Here is a 23,205-nt window from a genome sequence, read left to right on the forward strand (position 1 = left end):
CCATCATCCTGGAACCCAGAAAGATAATGGTGCTGGTGGCTTAGAGCACAGGTATCCTTCTGTTGTATTGTGAGTGAATGTGAGGCATGGATGCTTGTGAAGCAGCTGGGGGATCAGAGAATGGGAGCACAGGTGTGCACAGACTTAAAGAGGCTCCAGTGTTAGGGTAGGGTCTGGATCTCTGTGGCAACCAAGTAGGTGTCCAGGGTGTGGGTGTTGAAACAACCACATTGGTAACAGGATAGCTGGCAAAGATGCTGATGAAGTAGCTGGGGAACCAAAAATAGAAGCAAAGGCATACACACAGTTTGAGAGGCTCTAGGGTTGGGCCAGGGCCCAGCTCTCTATGGGAACTGAACCAGTGCCTAGGGCAGAGGCACAGATGGGCTACAGATCCTGATGTGTGAACTAACCTGCTATGGTAGTAATTATGATGTAGACATATAGGTATGCATCAGTGTAGCATTGGTACCAGCATCCAAAGTGTGAGCATGCACTGGTTCAGCAGCCCCAGGGTCAGTGCAGGACCAGCCCTCTAGGGTGGCTGAGCTGGTACCTGGGGTATGAGTACATGCAGCAATAGTATGACTCCAGGACCAAGACTGAGAACTAGCTTGTTATAATGGTAACTCCAGCATGTGCAGTGTGAGCTGGCCCAACGCAGCCACAGAGCTTGGGTCTGAAGTATGGGTACTCCCAGAACAGCACAGGGTTCAAGGAACACATAGATTGGGAAAGGTAGTGGCATCTTTACCAAAGTGCTCAAAGGGGACCATTTCTTATAAGTCAGGAGTGTGTAACCATGTTTCTTTCTTTCTTCCATGACAAGAGATACTAGTGTCCTCTGCAGGGCAGGCCACTGGCGACCAAAGTAGTTTCCACCCTACAGTCGATGCTGATAGCTTTCACTATTCTTTGCTTCCAGTGGTCTCTTGGTGTCTCAGGTGTGCCAATCTCACCAGTGATCCTCTGTGGACATTCTGGGATTTTGTTTGTCTTCTTTGGTTTGTTTGGTTTGATTTGTTATTGTTTGTTTGTTTTCTTTGTCTGTGTTGATACAGGCTCTTTAATAGGCCCTTGAGCCTCTCTGGGCTACTTTGGGGAATTGCTGTCAATGAGGCAGAGGTGAAGACTGGTATCTCTGACTCTGCCTTCTTGGTGATATCACCTAAAAACACTTTCATTTTGCCTGCACTTTTCCATTTCCCCATGCCAGCACAGCTCAGGACCTACAGGGGTCTTCTCCTGTGAGTTATACTCACAGGAGAAAGTAAAGGGTAAGAAGCCAGTTTCCCCAGCCTTTAAGGATACTGCACAAAGAACACACTTTGATTTTGCCCTGACCTAAATCCATGTGGAGATTGGTATACCTGAGACACCTGGAGAGGACTACATCAAGTACCTGCAGTCACCAGTAAGTAGCCTGCCCTACAGAGGACTCCAGCAGCCTTCACCACTGAAAACCTACACAGCCCTCACAGCCACTGTGGACTCCACAGCTTCCACTAAATAACAACCATGGAGTTGCCAACATTGTAGAGCACAGCTGCCTGACCCAACACGCCAGAGCCAAGGTCACCATTTGGCACTATGTATGGCAAACTGCACACCACCACTCAGACCTGGTATCACAGCAAACTCCTGAGCACATGTCCCACCCCTCGCAGTTGAGAGCTTTTCTTTCTGAATCTAATCCACAAAGTCTGGAAGAGATGACCGCTTCTTCAAATGCAGCTATTAACATAAGGTACAAGGAACTTTTAAAAATCAGGGAAACATAAGCCAGGCATGGTGAGAAGCAGAGCTCCAGAGGTTCATGGTTAAAAGCCAGTCCAGTCAAAAAGTTAGCAAGACCCCATCTCAATGAATAAAAGCTAGGTGTGGAATTGTGCACCTGTCACCCAGCTAAATACGAAGCATAAATAGGAGGATTGTGGTCCAGGGTGGCCAGGGCATAAATGCAAGACCCTATATGAAAAATAACTAAAATAAAAAGGTCTACAGACATGGCTTCCTAGAAGCACAAGGCCCTGGGCTCAAACCCAGTACCACAAAAAAAAATCAGGAAAACATGATACTACCAAAGGAACACAATAAACTCCTAGAAAACAACCCAAGGAAATGGATATCCAGGGATTTCCTAACAAAAAAGTAAAAAAATTTTTCTAAAGAAGCTCAGCTATCTACAAGAAAACAAAAATGAGTAATTTAACAAAATCAGTTACACAATAGATAAGCAAAAAAGGAGTTCAACACAGAGACTGAAAACATTAAAAGGGAATCAGAAATTCTGGAGCTGAAGAATACAATGGCTAAAATAAAAACTGCAATCAATAGTTTAACAGCAGACTCAATCACTAGACAGTGATCTTGAAAATAAGTTACTTTTTATTAGCTAGTTAGAGGAGAAAAAGGGAAAAATGATGGGATTCATAAGACATCATCAAGCTAACCAATATACAGATTGTGACACTCTCAGAAGAGAGAAAGGGGAGAACTTGTTAAAAGGAATAACAAATACATTATTGCAAATGAAAGGATTTCAATTCTTTTTATGGCTGAGTAATAATCCATTGTGTGTACAGTATCATGACATGTGTGTATCACATTTTCTTTCTCCATTCATTTGTTAATGGACACTTAGGTTAATTCCCTATCTTACTATCATGAATAGGGCTACAATAAACATGTGAGTGCAGATATCTCTTCAACATACTGATTTGGATTTCTTTAGATAACCCAGTAAGGGGATCTTAGGCACATATGGGAGCTCTATTTTTAACTTTTTGAGGATGTCTCCTTACTGTCATCCATGATAAGTATACTAATTTACATATTAATAACAATGCACAAGTGTTCCCTCTTCTCCACCAGCATTTTTTTCCCCTTTTGATAATAACCATTCTAACTGAGGTTAGGTGAGATTGCATTGTGTTTTGATTTGCATTTTCCAAATGATTAGTGATATAGAACATGCTTAATTTACCAGTGGTCAATTTCTTTTTCTTATTTTAAGAAATGCTTATTTGGGTTTTTACTACTTTTTAAATAAGGTTGTTTGGTTTTTTGCTATTGAGTTATGTTCTTTATGTATTCTGGATACTAGCTCCTTGTCAGATGCAAAGTTTGCAAATATTTTCTCTCATCTCTAGTTTATCTGTTCACTGTATGGGTTTTTTGCAGTGCATAAACTTTTCAGTTTAATATAATCTCTCTGAGAATATTATATTAAATGAAATAAACCAAGCACAAAAGAACAAATATCACATAATGTCACTCATATGTGGAATAAAAAAGGGAGATATCATAGACGTCAAGAGTAAAATAGTGGTTATCAGAGGTGGGGAGAGTAGTAGGGGCAAAGAGGATGCGAACATTTGGTCACTGGGTACAAGGTTATCATTAGACAGGAAGGATAAGTTCTGAGGTTCTACTACACAGTAGAGTGACTAGAGTTAGGAAGAATTTACTTTGTCAACATTTTCATTAGCATATAATAGTTGTGTGGGGGAATACATTGTGATACTTACATATGCGCTTACAATATATCTTAATTAGATTTATTCCCTCCATCATTCTCCCTCCCCCCCCACTTCTTAGAACAATTTCAACAGGTTTCATTCTTCTATTCTCATATATGAATACAAGACACATTCACCATATTCACACTCATTCACCTTTTCCTTATGCCCACCCACCTCTCACTGGTCCCCACCCCTGGAAAAGAGATGTTTTACCTTCTTGCCCTTCATTTTTTTAAGTGTATATTGATAGTTCAAGGGGGTTTAACCATGGTACTTCAGGTCTTTATATATCGTGTTTTAACTCCCCACATTACTTACTCTCTAACTCCCCCTCATTACTTACTCTTTCTCTATCTCCATGCTCCTCTAATATTCAACAGCTTACAGTGCATTACATTGTATTATATTCATATATAGATGAGTTGTTTCTATATTTTTCAATCTCTGACATTTTCTTTCCCTCTCCCCTCTGACAGACCCACTAATACACTCTTGTTCTCTAGCTTAGGAAGAATCTATTAAGTATTTCAAAATAGCTAGAAGAAATGATTTTGAATGTTCTTACCACAAACAAATGATAAATATTGGAAGTGACAGATATGCTAATGCCTTGGTTTGATCATTACACAGTGTATACATGTATTGAAATATCACACCATACTCTATAAGCATTTATAATTATTTTTATCACTTAAAATAAAATGTAACTTTTAAGAAAAATAAATAATAGCTAAAAATTTCCCAAAAATACAAATCTGGGATGGGGAAGGAAACATTCATCCAGACTGAAGAAGCCCATAGAACCCCAACTTGACTGAACATAGAGAGGCACACCAAGATACACCATGATTAAATTGTCAAAAGTCCGATGCCAAATTTTCATCACATACAAGGGAATCATATGAGACTATCAGCAGGTTTCTCAAGAGAAGACTTGAAGGACAGGATTGAATGTAAGATACATTCAAAGTCCTGAAGAAACTTGCCAAACAAGAATGGTATACCCTGCAAAGCTATCCTTTAAAAGTGAAGGGGAGGAAAGTCCCACATAAGCAAAAACTGAGGAAGTTTGTCAACACTATGTCTGCCTTATAAGAAATGCTTCAAGAAGTTTTTCAAATAAAATCAAAACACAGAAAACAGCAATATGAAAGTATAAAGCTCACTGGTGAAGGTAAATATATAGCCAAATACAGAATAGCATAACACTGTAATGACGAAAGTTAAGACACAAAAATAGTAAGAATAACTATAGCTACAAAAATCTGATAATGGACTGAAAATATAAAAAGAAGCAAACTTCGATTTTAGATGCACAAAGTATATATGTGGCAGGGATGGGGGAATAGTGTAAAATTTCTGTATAAGATTCAACTTGTTATCAAATTAGGATAAGATAAATTAGGATAACTGCAAAAAGATTTATACAAAACTCATGGTAGTTACAAAGGAAAACCTACAGCAGATACATGAAAGATAAAGAAGTGAAATCAAACCAGTATCAATAAATCAGCAAATGACAAAAGAAAATAGCAAGAAAGGAAGAAAAATAGTACACAACAAAATGACAACAGTAAGTCCTTACCTATCAACAATAACCTTAAATGAAGTAAATTAAACTGCTCAATTGAAAGACATTTGAATGGATCAAAAGTCAAAACCAAGTGAAATATTATCCACAATAGACTCACTATAGATCTAAGAACAAACACAGAAATTGAAGATATGGAAAATGGTATTGCAGGCAAATAGTAAGCAAAAGAAAATAGGAGTAGCTATATTTAAACTGGAAAAATAGACTTAAATCAAAAACTGTCACTGGAGACAAAGATCATAATACAATAATAAAAGTATTAATCAACAGGAAGACATAACAATTGTAAATATATGTACTCTCAACATCAAAGAAACAAATAGGGAGGGAGAGAAGAAGGAAAGAAGGAGAAGGAGAGTGGTTGGTAAAGGACAAAGAAAGAGGAGACATTATAACTGATGACACAGAAATTAAAAGGATCATAAAGGACTGCTACGAACAATTATATGCATTTGGATTGCTAGAGGAAATGGATAAATTGCTGGAAACATTCAAGTTACCAAGACTGAGTCAAAAAGAAACAGAAAGCCTGAAGAGATCAGTAACAATCGAGGGGACTGAATCAACAGTCAGAAACCTGCCAGCAAAAAAAGCCCAGACAAGAGGGCTTCATGTAATTCTACAAAGCATTCAAAGAAGAATTAACACCTTCAAAATGATTTTTAAAAATAGACCAGGGAACACTCCCAAATTCATTTTATGATATCAACATTACCATGATTCCAAAGCCAGACAAAAATAACACAAGAAAACCTTTACCAATATTTCTGATGAACACAGATGTTAAAATCCTCACTGATATACAAACAAAATTCAACCACATATTAAAAAGTATCAAATACCATGACCAAGTGTGACTTATTCCTGAGATACAAGAATGGTCCAACATATGACAGTCAATCAATGTGACACTTCACATTAGCAGAATGAAAGATAAAAACCACAGGATCATCTCAATAGATGCAGAAAGAGCAACTGACAAATTCAGTACCATGTCATGACTAAAAAAAATTCTTGGGGGCCTGAGTTCCATCCCCAGTAGGACCAAAACAACAAAACAAAAAGAACCTCAACAGAATATAGAAGGAACTTATAATAAGGTCTATATAGAAGGATTCCAAGATGGTGGCTAGAGGGAGGAAGCAGAAAGTGTGTCTCCTAAAGTGAAATCTTGGAGAGATGCTGGAGACACACTTTGGAGGCAAGACCACCGAGAAGAGGCAAAACTTTGACCCCTCCACACCTCCAGCTGGTGCAGAGCATCTCCACTTCACATTAAACTGAGAAACCAGGAGGGCCCCCGGGCCCCCAGATGCCTGTGCCCACATGGCTTGGAAAGACGCGGACAAGGTAAGCTAAGCGGTACACAGTACTCCCACAGACAACCCTGGGCCAGATCAGCATAGCCCCCTGGACAGACCAACCTCCACCCAGGGAAAAAAGAGAAACTGAGTAATAAGCAATAAGAACATTAAAGACACATTGCAAAGAGCATGGGGCGCACTGAGCGCCAAAGAGTCGGGGAGGGGAATCCCTCACAGAACTGTAAATAAAGAAGCCGGGCCTGGCTGGAGAGGGCGGGAGCAGCAGTGCACATCCAGCAACCAGGAGCAGGAAAGCTTGTGAGAGTGGCGGAGGGAGGAAAACTCTACAGGAGAGGGGAGAAGACCCATCTCCCACATGAGTTGTAAACAAACACACCAGCCAGCAGGAGCAGCAGCACACGCTCAGCAATCAGGAGCGGGAAAGCTTGTAAAAGCAGTGGTGGGAGGAAAACTCCACAGGAGAGGGGGGAAGACCCACTTCCCACGTGAGCTGTAAATAAACACACAGGCCTGAGAAAGTGGGTGCAGTGTCACCTCCCCCAGTGTGCTTGGAAAGGGGAAAGCTTGTAGCAGAGGCTCGTGCACAGGAGAATTCTGAGTAAACAAAGCCTGCAGGGCCAGGTAAGTGCTAAGCTCACTCCTGAGATCTGCATAAATAACGCCTCCAGCAACAGCAGGCTGACAGCAGCCGGCAGGCAAGTCACAGCCGCAGATACCATTCACAGATCTGTCTCCAGACTCTTTTTTTTTCTCTCTCCCTACCTTTGATGAGACAACAACTGAACTACACCTGCAAGCTGAAAAACTTACTGAAACTGTATTGCATTTGAACTTGGGACACTTTGTGGGTTTTTTCTTTTTTTTTTTTTTTGTGCTTTGTGTGGTTTTGTTCCATTTTATTTTTCCCCTTTGATGAGACAACCACAGAACAACAACTGAGGCACCATCTCCAGGATTGGAGGCTGAGGGATGAACACCAAAATTATTAAGACTGAAAGTTTATTGCATTTGGACTGGGAGGTTTTTTTATTTTTTATTTTATTTATTTTTTATATTATTTTATTTTTTATTTTTTTATATATTTTTTCATTTACTTATTTTTTATTTTTATTCTTATTTTTATTCTTTTTATTTTTTATTTTCAATCCTCTGTCGCTCTAATGCCTTTCAGCTTATGGTTCATTAGTACACTGTCTCTCCCTGTTTTTATCTTTGAAACTTTTTTTGTTTGTTTCTTTGTTTTGTTTCTTTTCTACTTCTTTATTTGTTTTTCCCTTTTCCTTTAACTTCTTTGCTTTCCATCTCCTCCCACCCTTCCATTCTAAATATCGCCAGCTATTATTATAAGCTAGAAAATACTTAATTACACACAGTACAGGGACAATAACAACACCAAGGGCAACGATGGGAAGACAGAAAAAACAGGGAAACCAGTTTCCCCACAGCAAAACAATTAGTACAGGAACCAGAGGGAAATGAAGAAAACAGATACTCAGATCCAGACTCCAACAAAATGAAGATAAACTATGCCAAAGGACCCAATGAAGCCAAGAAGAATAATCTAAAACAAGAAATACTACAGGTACTCAATGAGAATTTTGTAGAGATGATACTGGATAGGGTCAACCAAAATGTACAGGAGACACTCAAGAAATTCCAAGACAACAAAAATAGAGAATTTGAAAAAGCAAAAGAAGAAATAAAGGAAACCATAGAAGCACTGTATAAACACCAAACTGAAACAGAGAACACAATTAATAAAGAGATAAATGAACTCAGGACAAAAAATAGACAACATTAAAGAGGAAACAACCCAGGATATGGAAAACCTCAGAAAAAAGAATGAAACAGAATTGCAAAACAAAATGGAAGGCCAATCTAGCAGAATAGAACAAACAGAAGACAGAATCTCAGAACTTGAAGATGAAATGGTAATTAAAGGAAAAACCAAAGAACTATTAATTAAACAACTCAAGACCTGTGAAAAGAAAATGCAAGAAACTCACTGACTCCATCAAAAGACCAAACTTGAGAATCATGGGCATCGAAGAAGGAGAAGAGGTGCAAGTGAAGGGAATGCGTAATATATTCAACAAAATAATAACAGAAAATTTCCCAAATCTAGAGAAAGATATTCCCATACAGATGCAAGAGGCCTCCAGGACACCAAACAGACCCGATCAAAATAGAACTACTCCACGACATACCATCATTAAAACAACAAGTTCAGAAACTAGGGAAAGAATAGTGAAGGCTGTAAGAGAGAGAAAAAACAAATAACATACAAAGGTAAACCCATCAAAATCACAGCAGACTTCTCAACAGAAACATTAAAAGCAAGAAGAGTGTGGGGTGAGATCTTCCGGGCACTGAATGAAAATAACTTCAACTCCAGGATACTCTACCCAGCAAAACGATCATTCAAAATAGATGGAACAATAAAAGTCTTCCATGATAAGAAGAAACTAAAACAATATGTGACCACAAAGCCACCACTACAAAAGATTCTTCAAGGGATTCTGCACACAGAAAGTGAAACCCAACATAACCATGAAAGGACAGGCAGCACGAAACTTCAAGAAAAGAAAAAGCAAGAAAGTAGAGAGTAACCTCAACTTAGGGACACACAATCAACCTTCAAAAAACTAAGACAACTAAATGACAGGAATCACCACATACCTATCAGTACTAACACTTAATGTTAACGGACTTAATTTACCCATCAAAAGGCACCATTTGACGAAATGGATTAAAAAGGAAGATCCAACAATTTGTTGCTTACAGGAGACCCATCTCACCAACAAAAATAAGCATAGGCTTAGGATGAAAGGCTGGAAGAAGATTTACCAAGCCAATGGCCCCCAAAAACAGGCAGGAGTAGCAATACTTATCTCTGACAAAGTAGACTTCAAACCTACATTGATCAAACGAGATAAAGAAGGACATTCCATACTAATAAAAGGGGAAATAGACCAAAAGGAAATAATAATTATCAATCTATATGCCCCAATGTCAACGCACCCAATTTCATCAAACATACCCTGAAAGACCTAAAAGAATATATTAACTCCAATACAGTGGTTGTGGGACACTTTAACACCCCATTATCATCAATAGATAGGTCATCCAAATAAAAAATCAATAAAGAAATCCAATATCTAAAATATGCAATAGATCAAATGGACCTACTTGATGTCTACAGAACATTTCATCCAACTTCTACACAATATACATTCTTCTCAGCAGCCCATGGAACCTTTTCCAAAATAGATCATATCCTAGGGCACAAAGCAAGCCTCAGCAAATATAAGAAAATAGAAATTATACCGTGCATACTATCTGATCACAATGCAATAAAACTAGACCCCTGGCAAACCTGACTAAAATGAGGAGAGAAAAAACCCAAATTAGTAGAATTAGGAATACAAAAGGGGAAATAAAAACAAACACCATGGAAGTCCAGGAAATCATCATAGATTACCTCAAGAACCTATATTTTTAAAAAATTGAAAATCTTAAAGAAATGGACAGATTTCTAGATACATACAATCATCCAAAACTGAACCAAGAGGAAATTAATCACCTGAATAGATCTATAACACAAAATGAAATTGAAGCAGCAATCAAGAGTCTCCCCAAAAAGAAAAGTCCAGGACCTGATGGATTCTCTGCTGAATTCTATCAGACCTTTAAAGAAGAACTGATACCAACCCTCCTTAAACTGTTCCATGAAATAAAAAGGGAAGGAAAACTGCCTAACACATTTTATGAAGCCAGTATTACACTTATCGCAAAACCAGGCAAAGACACCTCCAAAAAGGAGACCTATAGGCCAATTTCCTTAGTGAACATTGATGCAAAAATCCTCAACAAAACAATGGCAACACATCAAAAAGATCATTCACCACGACCAAGTAGGCTTCATCCCAGGAATGCAGGGGTGGTTCAACATATGAAAATCAATAAACGTAATAAACCACATTAACAGAAGCAAAGACAAAAACCACTTCATCATCTCAATAGATGCAGAAAAAGCCTTTGATAAGATCCAACACAATTTCACGATAAAAACTCTTAAGAAAACTAGGAATAGAAGGAAAGTACCTCAACATTATAAAAGCTACATATGACAAACCTACAGCCAGCATTATACTTAAAGGAGAAAAACTGAAACCATTCCCTCTAAAATCAGGAACCAGACAAGGATGCCCACTATCTCCACTTCTATTCAACATAGTACTGGAATTCCTAGCCAGAGCAATTAGGCAAGAAGAAGGAATAAAAGGAATACAAATAGGTAAAGAAACTGTCAAAATATCCCTATTTGCAGGCGACATGATCCTATACCTTAAAGACCCAAAAAACTCTACTCAGAAGCTTCTAGACATCATCACTAGATGCAGCAAGGTAGCAGGATATAAAATCAATATAGAAAAATCATTAGCATTTCTACACACTAATAATGAACAAACTGAAAAAGAATATATGAAACCAATTCCATTTACAATAGCCTCAAAAAAATCAAATACCTAGGTGTAAACCTAACAAAAGATGTGAATGACCTCTTCAAGGAAAACTATGAACTTCTGAAGAAAGAGATTGAGGAAGACTATAGAAAGTGGAAGATCTCCCATGCTCATGGATTGGTAGAATCAACATAGTAAAAATGTCGATACTCCCAAAAGTAATCTACATGTTTAATGCAATTCCCATCAAAATTCTAATGACATTCATTAAAGAGATTGAAAAATCTACCGTGAAATTTACATGGAAACACAAGAGGCCACGAATAGCCAAGGCATTACTCAGTCAAAAGAACAATGCTGGAGGTATCACGATACCTGACTTCAAACTATATTACAAAGCAATAACAATAAAAACAGCATGGTACTGGCACAAAAACAGACATGAAGACCAGTGGAACAGAATAGAGGACCCAGATATGAAGCCACACAACTATAACCAACTTGTCTTTGACAAAGGAGCTAAAAATATACGATGGAGAAATAGCAGCCTCTTCAACAAAAACTGCTGGGAAAACTGGTTAGCAGTCTGCAAAAAACTGAAACTAGATCCATGTATATCACCCTATACCAGTATTAACTCAAAATGGATCAAGGACCTTAATATCAGACCCCAAACTCTAAAGTTGGCACAGGAAAGAGTAGGAAATACTTGGGAACTAATAGGTTTAGGCAAGGACTTTCTCAGTGGAACCCCACCAGCTCAGCAACTAAGAGATAGCATAGATAAGTGGGCCTTCATAAAACTAAAAAGCTTCTGCTCAACAAAAGAAATGGTGTCTAAACTGAAGAGACCACCCACAGAGTGGGAGAAAATATTTGCCAGCTATACATCAGACAAAGGACTGATAACCAGAATATATAGGGAACTCAAAAAACTAAATTCTCCTAAAACTAATGAACCAATAAAGAAATGGGCAAGTGAACTAAACAGAACTTTCTCAAAAGAAGAAATTCAAATGGCCAAAAAACACATGAAAAAATGCTCACCATCTCTAGCAATAAAGGAAATACAAATTAAAACCACACTAGGATTCCACCTCACCCCTGTTAGAATAGCCATCATCAGCAACACCACCAACAATAGGTGTTGGCGAGGATGCGGGGAAAAAGGAACCCTCTTACGCTGCTGGTGGGAATGTAGACTAGTACAACCACTCTGGAAAAAAATTTGGAAGCTACTTAAAAAGCTAAACATTGATCTACCATTTGATCCAGCAATACCACTCTTGGGGATATACCCAAAAGACTGTGACACAGGTTACTCCAGAGGCACCTGCACACCCATGTTTATTGCGGCACTACTCACAATAGCCAAGTTATGGAAACAGGCAAGATGCCCCACTACTGACGAATGGATCAAGAAAATGTGATATCTATACACAATGGAATTTTATGCAGCCATGAAGAAGAACGATATTTTATTATTTGCTGGTAAATGGATGGAATTGGAGAATATCATTCTGAGTGAGGTTAGCCTGGCCCAAAAGACCAAAAAACATATGTTCTCCTTCATATGCGGACATTAGATCAAGGGCAAACACAACAAGGGGATTGGACTATGAGCACATGATAAAAGCGAGAGCACACAAGGGAGCGGTGAGGATAGGTAAGACACCTAAAAAACTAGCTAGCATTTGTTGCCCTCAATGCAGAGAAACTAAAGCAGATACCCTAAAAGCAACTGAGGCCAATAGGAGAAGGGGACCAGGATCTAGAGAAAAGGTGAGATCAAAAAGAATTAACCTAGAAGGTAACACACATGCACAGGAAATCAATGTGAGTCAACTCCCTGTATAGCTATCCTTATCTCAACCAGCAAAAACCCTTGTTCCTTCCTCTTATTGCTTATACTCTCTCTTCAACAAAATTAGAGAAGGGCAAAATAGTTTCTGCAGGGTATCGAGGGGGTGGCAGGGAGAGGAAGGGGTGGGGGCAGAGTGGGTGGTAAGGGAGGGGGTGGTGACATGGGGGAGAAATGACCCAAGCATTGTATGCACATTTTAATAATAGATAAATAAATAAATTTAAAAATAAGAAATCTTTGCAACAACATAGATGGAGCTGGAAGACATTATGTTAAGTAAAATAAGCAAGATAGAATTAGTTATACTGCCTAAGCTCATTTATGTGGAATCTAAAATAGTCAAATTTATATAATCAGAGTAGGATGGTAGTTTCCAAGGGATAGGGGAAAACAGAAATGGGGTGATGTTCATCAAAAGTACAAATTTTCTGTTATACAAGATAAGTCCTAGAGCTCTGATATTCAGCATGGTGGCAATTGTTAATAACATTTTATTATATGCTTGAAATTTAAAAGGATAGATCTTAAATAAAGTCTTCTGAACACACACATGGTAATTATATACAGGTACTAGATATGTTAATTAGCTGGATTGTGGTGATCATTTCACAACATACATGTACATCAAAACATCAGGTTGTACATCTTAAATATGCACAATTTTAAATGTTAATAATATCTCAAAACACATTGGGAAATTTAAAAATAGTTCTTCTCTAACCCTAGCACAAGAAATTATAGTCATCTATGCAGATGTTCATGTATAAAATCTTTAATATCTTTCTCTCCTTTACCCCACATACCAAATCCATTACCAGGTACTGAGAATGTTTCCTAAATATCACTCAACTCCAATCGTTTCTCTTTATTTTCATCACCATCAACCTGGTTCAAGTTAGCATCATTTCCCAGCTGCTGAATTATTGGATTTTAACAAATCTACCCATATCCCCATATCCCCTCTTCTCACAACCATTCCAAATGGTTTTCCACATTTCATTCACAGATCTGTCTTATTGATACCGATGTCCGGTTACATCTCACACTCCATGCTTAAAACCTTTTCATGGCTTCTTATTTCTCTCAAAGAAAAACATTTCCATTAACATACCTTAACATGCCTGCCTGGTCAGAAATTTGTCTACCTCTCCAGTTCATTTTCCATTCTGTGCCCCTCACTGTCTGCACTCCAGACATACTAGCCTTCTCTCAGCAACTCATACTCCTTCCCAGCTCAGGAACTTATTTATGCTTTGGCCCTTGCAATGAATGTGCTTTCTTTTTCTCTTCAATTAGTTAACTGCTATTCATTTTTCTGATCTTGATTCTATTTCACCTCCTCAAGGAAGCCATCCAAGCTCTCCATCCTCATATAGGCACACATAGTGCTTACTATATCTCCTTCATAGAACTTGACGCTGTTGCAGTTTCACTTTCATTGCTATGGTTTTGTTATCGTCTATTCACTTGGCCAGATTTTAAGCACCAGGAGCGCATGAGACACGTCTGTGTTTTATCCACCATGTTATCCTAGCACCCAGCTCAATGCCTGACACATTGTAGATCCTCAATAACATTGAGTGGGTAGATGGGTGGATGGGTAGATGGATAGACAGATGAATAGATGGATGGGTAGATGGATGGGTGGATGAATTTCCTAAAATCCAAAAGGAGTAAGAGAAGAAAAATCTATTGAAACAAAATTCCTTGCATATGCATAAAACGCTGATCCCTGAGGGGGTTGTTTAGGCAACCCCCTGCCTAAACAAACAAAGTCAGTCATAATTTCTTTCTAAATTTGTAGAAGCCCAGTGTTGCATTTCAACATTACAAGAGCCATTGAAATGGCAGACTCACAGGTATTACTATATCTGGACTCTGAGCTCTCAAACCACATTCCCAACAGCTACATTAAATACGCTGCTTGAGTTCTCTTGACATGTGACTGTACAGTGACCCATTCCTGCCTGAGCACTCGAAGTGAGAGACAGACCCAGAGGGAAGTCTAGCCTATCAGGAAACTCTCATATCATTCATGTGTAAGTGCCTTCTCTTGCTGCACTGGTAGCCCCAAAATGGTGAGCGTGGAGTTACTATATTATTGCCTCTCTACCTATCCATTATCAAAGAGGGGGACTGGGTGCTTCTGGGGACAGAGATGTGAAGGCAACACATTTTTAAGTATGCACTTACTTACATGAGTAATTTCTCCCCTCACACCTGCAGAGTTGATTCCTTATGCAAGGCAGACTTTAATACTGTTAACTGGCTCAGATTCTAAGATGTCAATATATAACCTAGACATAGAGAGAAGAAAGAATTAACTGACCCTATAGAAAGAGAGGTGTGCACTGACTGCTTGTGAAAGAAGCTTTTGTAGAATGGGTGTTAAGGATAGATAAGCATGCACAAGGCCGATGGATTCTAAGGAGAGAACGCTACAGGCAAGGGAGAGCTGTGGAGAAGGGCACGGAAGTGTGGCATGAATGAACAATCTGAACGGATTTTATTTTTTACATTTCTATGGTTTATTGATATTCATTTACATTTGTATTAGTAAACGTTTTATCTTTGTGGGGCACTAAGTCAGAGCAGAGAGTGAGCAGGGAAGAGGGAAAGCTACCAGGAAGAAGAGTTTCCAAAGGCCAGGGACCTTTTGAAAAATGATCAAACTGGGATAGCCCTGGGAAAAGAGGGATGGTTGATGACCCAGTCATCTGCCCACGGCCCAAGACAGAATGATCTCTAATTCTGTTAAGTGCTCAGGACAACGCCAGAGATGGCCAAACCTGGGCTGGCAGAAGTTGAGTGAGTTTTCCCATTGTGACTCTCACCAATTTTTTCAAGTACCTCAACCATTCTTCTAACAGCAGATCTAATTTTTAAAAGGGGAAGTAAACTGGAACAAAGTTTCAGATGCAGCAATGTATCTGCCAGAACACAAATAGAAGCATGGAGGATCTCCTGGACTCCTTCCTGAGTTACCTTTATTAACAGCAGGCACCAGCCATTGACTTCAAATGCTTCTCTTGGCAGAGAGTAAATAGTTATTCATTTGCATGTTAAATAATTGTCATGAACCAACAGATTAGTAATGCATACCTTGTTTTCAGTATCCACAATGCCCACCCCACACACCCCAAACACACACACAATTTGTTATTTTTATTCATTAGCATATTATAGTTGTACTGGGGATACATTGTGACATTTATAAAAAATGCTTACAATATATCTTAGTTAGATTCACACTAGTCCATCTTTTTCCTTTATCCTCCCTTCCTTTTTCTAGAGCAGTTTCAACTTGTCTCATTGTTCCATTTTCATACATGAATACATAGTACTTCTACCATATTTATCCTCCTTCACCCTTCCCTTATGCCCTCCCCCCTCCCACTGGTATCAACCCCCAGACAGGACCTATTTTACCTTCCTGTCCTTCATTTTTTAAAAAAGATTTTTTGCTTGTTTATGATGGTTATACAGGGAATTTCATTGCAACATTTCCATATATACATAAATATGAAAATATATATGTATACATATATATATATATACATTATACTCCGAATTGTTTCATCTCCTCCATTATTCTCATTTGTACCTTAGTCCCCTTCTTATGGTGATTTCGACAGGTTCGAATGCTCCATATTCATACTTGTATAGAAAGTACATCGGTCATGGTCACCTTCACACAATTTGGACTATACAGTCTGACATGTGACATCACACCTCTTATCAACTGGAGCCTCTCCTTCTCTGTCAAATACCTTCCAAGAGGATAAGAATGTACTTGTTCATCGTCAGCATTGCTCTAGAAAAACAAATTAATGATACAGTTCCTACTCTATTTTGTAGCTTCATTGGGAAGACATGATTAAAAAAAATCCCTGCAAATTTGAACAATTCAAGGCAGCACACGTAAACACATGCTGTTTTGCTTTGCTATTTAATAGTTAGAGTCAAGTAGTCTTACCCAAACTGGGTTCATTGTGCCATAGATAACACGTTGTAATATTTTTTCTTTGAAAACATTTCATCAAGAGAAATATAGTGTGTCTCTATAAAGTTAATTAATGCTTTCCTTTTCAGTTAGTATTTTTAGAGTTTGAACTCAAGGAGTTTTGCTTGCTAAGCAGGCACTCTACCACTTCAGCCACACAAAATATGGAATCAGCCAAGGTGCCCACCAAACAATGAGTGGATAAAGAAAATGTGGTGTATATGAGCAATGGGGTATTTACTCAACTGTAAAAAAAAATGAAATTATGTCATTTGCAGGAAAATAGATGGAACTGGAAGTCATCATGTTAAGCAAAATAAGTCAGACTGAAGATAAACATAGCATGTTCTCGCTCATAATTGGAAAAATCTAATCTTTATAAACGAATAACAGGAATGTTAAAACAGGTTTTATTCAGGGTGGGTAGGGAGCAGGGGGGAAGTAAAATGAGAGGGTGCAGGCTGAATATAGTCAAAGTACTTTATACCCAAGTGTGAAAATAGAACTAAGAAAACTTGAAATTATTTTAATAAGGGGAGGGGAGCAAGAGGAGGGGTAGAAAAGGTTAATTTGACTGAGGTATATTGTATGCATGTGTGTATGTATGCACGTGTGCATGTATGGTTTCACAATGAAGCCCTTAGCATATATATGCTAAAAACAAAAGAAATTACCAGAGACAGAGAGAGAATTGAGCATTCCCAGAACAAAAACTGTCAAGTCCTACTCTATCATTCTGTCAGTTTGCCCAGCTGAAAAGGCCGGATGACAATTACCTAGAACCATAGCTATATAAAAATGAATTTCAAATGTAGCAGAAAACAAAGAAACCTACTATGTCACTTCCTAAGACCTAGGCAGGCTGGGAAGTACAAGGTTAAGGCTCTAGCTGAGTCAGTGTCTGGTGAGGACCAGTTTCCTGGTTCACAGATGGCTCCCTTTGCTCTGTCCTCAAGTGACAGAAAGGGTAAATGAGCTCTTTGGGATCTCTTTTATAAGGGCACTAATCCCATTCATGGGGACTCTATTACCTTAGAGGTTAGGATTTCAGCACATGAATTTGGGGTGGAAGGACACAAACATTCAGACCATCACAAGGGATTTTCTAGGCAAATCCTAGGGATGGTGGTAGAAAGGGAATTACTGTTTAATTATTATTGTTTTCTAGAATGCTTTCAACTGAGCTCACCAACCATCAGTGCTCAAAGATCTCGTAATGTGTCCAGAGTTCAAATCTATAAAATCCCACAAAAGGAGTAAAACACCAAGAGTGGCAATGTTATTCTAGAATTTTAATTGGGAAAAGCCAGGAAACATTCAAACTTTGCAATCAAATTCCTGTTTTTTATCAGTTGGACTTTTCTTTTAAGCCTATTATTCATTGTCACATCTATGACTATGACCAAATATGACTTCTTTCTCTCAAGGCTTTGAGCTCCCTGACATCAACTATGACTTGCTTTTCTTTGTACCTTTGCACCAAAAACATAATTGGGGCTTGGTAAGAGAATCTAAAACATCATCACACTGGCCAGTCACCAGTTCACACAGATGTTCCACAGCCTGTTGTAAATCAAGCCATGAAATTAACATTTCTAAAACCCACATTTTCCTCTGGTTAATTTCTATCCCTAGGGAAGGGAGTTGCTGTAGAAGTCACAATATGACTTGAGGAGGAGACTGTTTCGTCATGGGACACAAGTAAAGTTCTGGCCAAAGATCTTGATTTATGAGGCACTGGGAGACTCTGATCACCACATATTTATGGTGGTAGCTGAGATAAGTACATTCAGGGAAGTGCTACTGAAATGTGTTTCCTTCATTTCCTTGACAGTAAAAGGAAGCAATGAATGCTTTAAATCACAGAAATATTTAGAATATGAAAGACAAATGGAAGTCACATCTTCCTCAACCTGCAGAATAGCCAATATTTTTTAAGGTTCACCAAGAGTTTGTGGAAAACTTTGATAACTCTTCTTTTGCTTCTAGAAGAATCCATGAAGCCCCTGTTTGTTTAGCAGACTCTGGCAAGAACTCATCACTGAAGAGACAAAGCTGATGTCAAATGGATGTTCACTGCTTAAGAACAGGCTCATTCTTCACACTTCTGTCATTGCTCAAGGTCCTAAAAGGTATTTTAAAAGAATCTAGCTCTGTATTAATTCTGTTGCCATTACCCTTGCCCCACTCCAATCCTTGAAACTCTGAGGCTAAAATTAAACACTCCGTTCTGAGTTCCATTCTTTTTAATATTTTGTGACAAAAACTCACACAACACAAATATATAGGAAGAAAAACCAGGGCCCCATCTCAAGCCTCTCTTTATTATTACAATAAGCACTATCAACAGTTACAATGTCTCCTACTTCAACTACTCACTACTAATTCAGACTTTAGACTCCCTAGGCTTCCTTTTTTAAATCCTTGTAAAATATTTTTAAAGATCTAGAAAAAAGATAATACATGAATGCTCACAAAAATTTCTAATGAAGTAGAGTAGATGAAATAAAGAGGGAACATTTTCATTCAACCTTCTTCTCTATATCCAATCCCACTCCCAGTGAAACTACTATTAATAGATTGACACATATTCTCCCAGCCCTTTTGTGTATTCATAGGCACTCTAGACATGCATTGGATTGTATTGGAATTTGCCTTTTTCACTTATAATGCCTTAGAGACTTTCTATTTTTGTACAAATAGAACCACTTCTTTCTTTTCATCTGTACATTGAAATCCAAAGGACACATGTGCCACAATTTATTTAAATATATCAGCTGGTTCTAATATTTGACTCATACAAGCAGTCTTCTACAAACTACTTAAAATGAGCACTTGTACATTTATTTTGTCTACATATGTGGGTTCAGCATATGAGTTTTTCTAAAATCCTTGATATGGATTTTCAATCTTAGCCCCCATCAAGTTGAACTCCAAAAAGGATATATGCCAATTTAGAGTTCTATAAAATGTGTATAAGATTTCCCATTTCCCCAAAACAGTTGCCATCTGATAGACATATGGTAGGCACCTCATTGCTTCTGACATATCTCTCCTAAGTTGTTACTTTTTTTTTCCTATTGGTTTGTAGGAGTTCCTTATTATGTCAGCTCATTGTATCACATAAAGAACCTCAGGGATTTTAAAACTTCCCTTGGACAGAATGAACATCTGTATCTATAGAGTATTCTCATCTAGAAATGTATCTTCTTGCTATTATGAATACTTTTTTCTATTCACCTTATTAGTTACTGTTAAAATATAAGACTGCTAAGAGTTTATGCATATTATTCTTATGTTTGGACACTCTCCTAAATTCCTTTTTCATTCATTCTCATAAACTTCCAATTTATAGACCAGGGTTTTCATGCTATAGAATTAGCTCATATATTAGTAACTGTAGTTTTTTCTTTCTTATTGTTTTCACTCATTGCATTGGCTACCACCTTCAAATGTTGAAGAATGTTGGCTCCTTGCCTCATTCTTGGCATTAATGGGAATGCTTCTAATATTTCATTGTTAAGTATGTAACCAATCACAAGTTTTTTATGTATTATCTTTTTCCACCTTAAGAACCTTGCTTCTACTCTTAGATTGCTACATATTTGTTGCAATGGGAATGGGTTTTGGATTTTACCAAATGCTTACTTTATGTCCATTGGGATGATATTGTGGGGAGGGAGAACACAATGAATTACATCAAGAGGTTTCCTAATAATGAGAACTCCTTACATTCCTGGGATATATTTGCATTGGCTTCTGATGCAATGCAGATGTCAGTACAGGACAGACTTGAAAAGAGGGGAGATTTGGAGAAGAACTTGGGAAAAAAATGCATTCTTCTGGGCCCAAGAGAGGAGCAGGCTTTAGTTAGTTTGCCTGAACTACATTGATAGTCAGGATTCTTTGTCCTGGAGTAATACAGCTCACAGGCTTAGTCAGTAAAATTAGGTCATGGACCTAGTTTACTATCACACAGCATTATGTAGGGGGAAATGGGAAAATAATAAAGCCCATGGAAAATGTAAACCAGCACAAATCCTACCCAAGGAAAGACACCACTCAACTTAGAATACCACTTGCAGAGCTGCCTCAGTATTGTGACGTTCCCGGAAACATTCTGTCCATTTCAAGGTTCCCAATTAGATCTCTTCTCAGCATCAAGATCTCAAGGGACTTAGGTCAAATTCAAACTGAGAGAAATCAAAATGTAAGTTATAATTGATGCTTTCAGTTTCAAGTTGTGATGATATCAGAGAAATTCAGCAGAAAGTTAACCCTAGCATGCTTCTTTGTAAAGCCAAAGAGACGAAACAAACATGGGAGAAATAACCTTGAAATAGCTTGTGCTGAAGTGGACATATTTGGCAAATGAATGTACAGGATGTTCCATTAAATTTGAATTATCTCCTGCAGTATCTGGCACATACTTATAATTTTAAAAATACATGTTCCTCATCTGAAATTCAAATGTAACTGAGTGTCCTATATCTCCTAGGTTGAGTTCCCAGTTAACTTGCTTTAATTTCTACCCTGATCTCATCTCTTAGCAGCCATGTAACCCTCATGTTAGGGACACCTCTAAGCCCAGTTTTCTTGATGGTGAAATAAGCTACTTTTAGTATTAAGTAACTTGAAGCATGTAAAGTGCTTAGTACATAGGAAACAATAAATAGTAGATGAACCCTAGGATTGAAGTAATGGTAGAGGGCTCAGGGAATAGACAAAAGAGTACTGGACTGAGAATTACAGAGACATGTGTTTTCATTCTTGACCATGTTTGGAACTAGCTATGTGCCCATGAGCAAGAACCTTAACCTCCCTGTCTCAATTTTGTTATCTATAAAATAAAGAGGTTGAATTAAATGGTCTCTTTTCACTCTTAAGAGTCTCTGATTCCAGGAACCCCTATTGCTAGAACTTTGGAGAAATACATAAAAGTGTTGTCAATTCCCCTTAAGTAAATTCTTTCCATGGAGCAGGGTATGATTAATATGTTCTGAATACTATTGAGAGTAAAGGTATGCTGAGTTGAGATTTTAGTAGCAGTTACTTTGAGGAATACAGGTGCAATTGGTCATACTTATTTTCAGGCAACAGTCCATGTGGTTTCATGGTTTCACCTCAAGCTATAAATCAAATCCTGGAGTCTGAGCCCAATCCAACACCCTGCATGTGAGTTACAGCATCTTCATCTTTAACACAATAAGCAATATGGTATCCTTGTTGTCACAGCACAGTGGTTTATGACAGTCAGAGGAATAAATTGTAAGGTTTCCACATAAATACATGCAATGTGCCTTTCAAATTAAACAAATACCTTCCACAAACTTCATTTTAATTTAACTGAGGATAAATTTTGGGGTTCTCCTTCCATAAACTACTAAAAAGCTCTTGATTTTTATGGTGATCATTTCTACCATTGTCCAGTAGGACAGAAGAAATAACCAGATCAGCCCATAAACAACTGGAGAGTCATTTAGACCCATATGCGCATCTGATTTTCAGAACCTTAAAACCACTTTCCCATCTATCTACAGAATAAGTCAAATGCATACACACTCCCATCCAATGTCTCAATCAAAATTCCCATTATTGAAAAAATTTATGGATTTTTACCATATAATGTTAGCACAAGAGGAAACTTAATTATCTAGTCTGCTCCCTTGTCAGATGAGGAAACTCAGCCTAGAGGAGTTAGATGAACTCTCCAAGATCAAAAAGCAGCAAGGCCATTTTTCCTCTGATATTCTCTTTATCCTGATGTACTCTGTCAATAGTATGTTGCCTAATCAAAGCATTTAAGGTGAGTGAAATTATAACAGATAACTCTGGGAATGCCTTTGGAAGCTACCAGCAAGAGTTTCTGAGCAGCTACTTATACTGGGAACTATAGTAAGTACTGGGATATTAACAGTGAGTAAGATTACAGCTTACCTTTGGGAAGATAGTTGTTCTTCCCATCAACAGAAGAACTGACAAGCCATGCTACCTGTCCATTTCATATCCACAGCAATCCCATGACAAGAATCCAAAGGTACTGTGTTATCACGTGCCAGAGTCCCTGAGATAATTGGAAGCAGCTTCCAAAAACACTATGTGACAACCTATTCCTGAAAACCCAGTTTATATTTCAAGAATTTCTCCTGACAGTTTATAATTTATGCTACAGGTATGTATCCAGGTAGCATGGTACCATGGAAAGAAATATGAACTCTACTCCCAGACCTGCCACTAACACATTGGATTGCTAGGAATCAGTGACTAATTTCCAATTCCCAGTTTCCCCATCTGTGCCATGAGGAGCTAGACACCAGGACTCAAACTCTCCTAGAGTTATAACATTCCAAGGTTCTATTTGGGATATAGTATACACAATCAGCACAAGTCATCAAATAGTGGAGAGGGTTCAGAAGAATTTTGAGTGGA

This window comes from Castor canadensis, chromosome 13 (genome assembly GCF_047511655.1).
Source record: "Castor canadensis chromosome 13, mCasCan1.hap1v2, whole genome shotgun sequence".
NCBI classification, from domain to species: Eukaryota; Metazoa; Chordata; class Mammalia; order Rodentia; family Castoridae; genus Castor; species Castor canadensis.